General features: G+C 33.7%; 2 long non-coding RNA genes across 2 annotated transcripts; one reads left to right on the top strand and one right to left on the bottom strand.

Annotated features, from left to right (window-relative positions):
* Positions 1–560: 560 nt before the first annotated feature.
* On the top strand, positions 561–2066 carry LOC146952058 (uncharacterized). The gene is made up of 2 exons (XR_015011885.1): positions 561–1202; positions 1843–2066. It is a non-coding gene; the product is annotated as an uncharacterized LOC146952058 (long non-coding RNA).
* A 352-nt stretch (positions 2067–2418) lies between these two features.
* Positions 2419–3641, bottom strand: LOC146952057 (uncharacterized). Its single transcript, XR_015011664.1, has 2 exons — positions 3564–3641; positions 2419–2846 (listed from the first exon to the last, which is right to left on the bottom strand). It is a non-coding gene; the product is annotated as an uncharacterized LOC146952057 (long non-coding RNA).
* Positions 3642–5052: the final 1411 nt, after the last annotated feature.

The raw sequence follows: 5052 nt of genomic DNA, 5'->3' as shown, positions 1-5052 counted from the left end.
TTTTGGTTAAAATTATACAGATAGATTTTTTTTTAAAGAAAAATTATATGTATATATATGTATGTGACTTATTGTAACAACCCATGCTTATTGATCGTACCTGATCAGAAGGTGATTGTCGGTGTTTTTAATGCGGTGGTTGAGTGGTGGTAGAATGCTCCAAAGTGCTCCTTGGAACGGGGGGGGGGGGGGGCGGGGGGTACCTGCAGACACTCCGAAGCTCAAGTAAGTAGAGATCAGAGAGTGAGGGTTTAGAAGAAGAGTTAGATTCTACCTTGGGGACTGCAGCGAGTCCCCTATATATAGAGGTGGAGGGCTGCAGAACCGTTGTAATGGCACACCTGGCTCTGACGGTTACGAAATCGTGGGAAGTGTAACTGCCAGAGAGTTTATTGCGGGAACGTGCAGAGAGACGTTGTGGTTCGTTTGAACCGGTCTCGCTCGCTCCATGCACCCCCTTGTGGGAAAGGGGTGTGTCGCAAGTAATGCTGTCAAACATGGTGTTTGGGCTTTGGATTGTGTTGGGCCTAAGTGAATGGGCCAAAAATCCTTTTGGCCGGTCCAGAACACTTATCTTTTTCAGTTACACAATGACACCAACAATGTGTCATTATTATGGGAAAACTTGTTTAAGAGTATAATTGAAATAATGAAAAATCAAACACAAAATCTCCTATTTCCTTTATCTATACCTATTAATAAAGGCAATACTTTTCTTTTGGTGTAGCCTTTTTTCCTTCCTATTATACCCTTTTCAGTTTCACTATATTAACTTTTTCATTCCTGTTTTATCCTTTGCGGTTTTCATATTCAAAATTAGTATTAGTAACTTCCACATTATAGTAACCTCTCTCACACTTGCGGTTTTCCTCACTTTTGTATTACTCAGTTATCACACAATATTAACTTACATATACTGCTTTCCTTTTCTTCGGTGGTAAAACACTTACACACAGGAAAACAGAAAATGAAAATAAAAGAGGAAGTCATGGATAACCACAGGCATCTCTATGTCCATGACGGGACCACGACATTCTCTCACAGGTAAGCGGAGAGAGATTGGAAAAATGAGAGTCGTGGGCCATTAACGGAGAAGGACAAATGCTTAAATTAAAGAGGGTTGAGATGGTGCATTGGAGAAAATGATAGGAATATCACGATTGCAGTTTATTTTTTTGGCAGCCAAATCATATCCTCTACCGGTAATTACACTGATTTCTAAATATAATATAGTTTGCTTTTTGTTCATTTGTCCAGTTTCTGATTTTCTATCTTACTTAGTTTCTGATTTTCCACTAAATAAATTTATGCATCCTTAGTGCTTTAGTATCATCAGTTATTCGTCTTTGGTATCGTGCTGTATGGGTTCTCAGTGCTTTTACTATTTTGTTCCTATTAAAAACACAAACATGTACTGTATTATTAGTGCCCTTTTGGTTATTCTTTTTTTACATGCATGTGTTAATTTTACAAAGGAGAAATTTGTAAAGCAAAATAGGAATGATGAGATTGAGATTGACAATGAGCAATTAAAGTAGTAACTCTCATCAGCCTATGGATTCTAACTCCAATGAAATATTTTTTACCCAAAAAAAAATTGTTTGAAAACTCCAATGAAGTGTTTTGCATCAACTTGAAGACCCATACAGAAGAAACTTCGATGAAATGTTATATCTTTGAATAATTTTTCTACACTACTAATGCGGTTGCAAAATTTGCCTCTCAATGGTGTTAGATTTGAGTAACAAATATATATTAACCTTCAAATAGAACATACCAGATGGAGAGGCCTACGTAATAAATGAAGTTCAGGAAATTTTACATTGATTTTTTATTTAACAGGACAAATGTGGAAACTTGATTCATTCAGAGTGGAAGCATAACATTCACAAGAGGGGTCTTCTACACTATTCATTTTTCAGTAATGAATTCGATTTTTATAATTTGTACTTTATTACTTTTTATTATCTGTGTTTGTTATTAATTCTCACTAGCGTCCAGACGGGCACTCTCGTGTCCGTCTGTCCGCTTTTTCTACTGCGCTAATGTATGTATATACTCTCGAACCCCAGTACCTCCACTTGTGTGTAAACTAACCAATAGTTAATAAGGATAACTTTTAAAACTAACCAATAGTTAATAAGGATAATTTGGTAAAATAATCATTCTCTTTCTTTTAATCATTGCATTTCTTAATATGTGTGTAAACACCTAAAGCGACACTCATTTTAAAACGGATGGAGTATTTGATATATGTCATACACAAATACTATAATAATTTATTTAACACCATCATGAAGAAACATAGAGTAATATTTAAGATTATGATATATCTTTAACTCATTCAATCCCTTGACTCAACTAAGTGAGCTCCCCATCCCCACTGGGCTACGATTCATCTGGGTCTTTGTCATCTCCTTATTGCACTGAAGTGTATATATTTTACCAATCTTCTTTGTACAATTTTTTATTCTAACACAAATGTACACGTAACTGTTCTTTTATATACTCGAAATGCTTTATTTGTATTCTATCTATTGCATTTTGTGTTTGTCTTTCCTTTCGATATTGTCTTGGTCTTGATTGTTGACTGTTGCTTGTGCATTTTGTTCCACGGATCGTAGGCCATGAGATTGTGCAGTCCCATATAAATAATCTACAAAATTTCCAATCCTTAATTCTCATAGTAACAACCTATAGAAAAAAATACAAAAGAAAGAACAGTAATGGTCCAATGCTAGAGATGAATTTGATCAACCACAATGAATCAAAACAGACACGTGTTGCATTGAGCTCCAATGGTCCATGAATACTTTGCCTTAACATGCTTGTTATTTGACATGTACCTGATATAGAAAAAAATAATTTCTAAAAAATAACACTAAAGCATGTCATATTTGCAAACCATAAACAAAATAAAACACATTGTAGCAAATAATGGTAGATGAAGAAGTATAAATAAAATGTGGTTCAGATGCAACTAAATGGCAAATAGAAATGCAATTTAACACCAAACTTGATTTAACTATGGTTCAGATTCAAATATTTAAGAAAATTTGAGAAAACAGACTGTATCTGAGGGCATTAAGTGTAGAACTAATTTCTTTATCATTCGAACTTCAATTGCAACACATGAAAGAAGTGAGAGAGATGGTTGGGGAGAGAAATATACAGGAAATCATATCCAGTTGCATATCATTATTAATGTTTTGAATAATTGCAGCCTTTACATGATGAGAAAAGTGAAAGTAATTGGCAACAACAAAACCATTTAAAGAGAAACTGCAATTACAATTTACTCAAGAACTAAATCAGAGTTATAAAATTCAAATTTACTCCATATTACACGACTATCAGGAAGAAAAAAAAAGTATAGAAAATACACAAAACCCGTTGGTAATGTAACTGAGAGCCAGAGAGAGAGGCATCACCAAAGATACAACACAAAAACCAAAAAACCTCACACAATAAAAGAACAAATTTAAAACTTTCAAAAAGCAATTAATCAAAATGATTGTATACATAGTAGATTTCAACATGAAAAAATCAATAAAAAATCAAACCTGAAGTTTGAAGGGTAAAAATGTTGACAATGGTTGATATATATTGGAGAAAATTATTAGACAAAAATGTGAAATTCTCATTAAAAAGGGAGGGTATAATTGGAAAAAAAATAGGCTACACCAAAACTAAGTTTTCCCTTTATTAATAGGCATAGATATAGATGTGCCAATGACAAGTATGGATCATCATCACAAGTTTTACGGAGAATATAATTTAAAGTGTCTCTAATTCCAGTACTTTGCACAACATTGTCATAAGGATGATAATTTATAAATCAGAGACATGTTAGATAGGGTGCATTTAGTTTGCACCACCTAATAGATGGGTGCAAGTTGGACCAACTTTTTTTACCTTTAGATTAAATGAGTCCACAAGTATTATCATGGTCTGACTACACCAAATCACTATCTCTCTCCTAATCTAATTGATTTGTCGCCACCAAAAAAACAGAAGAATGAGTTGCAGGTCCTTCCATGGCCGTCGCACCATCTTCAAAGCATGTGGAGGAGAGAAGTCGGTGGAATAGAAAGAAAACAAATGTTTGATAGGATTGTAATGAAGCAGAAGAACGTCGTGATGGCATTGACGGTGAACCGCTTATCATTCCCTAACACAGGATTGAGTTATTCAACAAAATTAACTCTTTTTTTTTTAATTCATACACACATGATCAATTAATAAATATGTCTATTATTTTTTGTGTGGATGGTAATAATTAATTAAGATTGAGAAAGATGGGTTTGTACATTATAATATAAAGAATATTTGAATGGATAAAAAAAATTATGATGATAATAAATAATAAAGGGGAAATAAATGAACTGGTGGTGATGAAACGGTGGTTGTATTTGAGAAATTTGAAATTGAAGGGACCAATTAAGATTTGAGGAACAATATAGAGAGCTTTTGATTGTTTTATTTTAAAAGTGTTTGATTAAAATTGAAGATTGTTTGTTTGGTTACATATCATTGAGGGAAACGGTGGTGACAATTGCTTATAACTGGTTGGATAATCTCTATGGGAGGAAGAAACAGTGCCCTTGTCTCCTTACTGACATTTTCATAGCCTTCTGAAAGCAATGAGACGAGCGTAAGAAAGAACAAGAGAGAGAGATTTCCTGCAGGTAGAACATGATAAAATCTAGTGGACTAATTTAATCTAGTGGTAAGAAAAAGTGGTCCAAGTTGGACCAATACTTGAGGTGGTCCAAACTTATATGCTTCTAGATGTAACACAACCATTATGCAAGAACACCGCTCCATTTCCTCAAGTGGTTGTCAAATGGGCAAAATATTGAGACATATGCTGATATACCGTTCTTTGGATGTTGATTTTCGGTGACAATGAGAAACTAATAGGAAACTACTGTAATTGTCAAATATAAATTTAATCGTCATTGTCATGTAACAAAATCTTTTGTTAATAAGTTAGTTGTCATTTTTTAAATCATTATATTATTATTTTCTATGTGATCTTAAGATTAGTTC

The sequence above is a fragment of the Medicago sativa genome, chromosome 1 (genome assembly GCF_051527215.1).
Source record: "Medicago sativa cultivar Bolivia chromosome 1, Bolivia_mono, whole genome shotgun sequence".
Taxonomy (NCBI): domain Eukaryota; kingdom Viridiplantae; phylum Streptophyta; class Magnoliopsida; order Fabales; family Fabaceae; genus Medicago; species Medicago sativa.
This window is presented reverse-complemented; position numbering and strand designations above follow the sequence as displayed.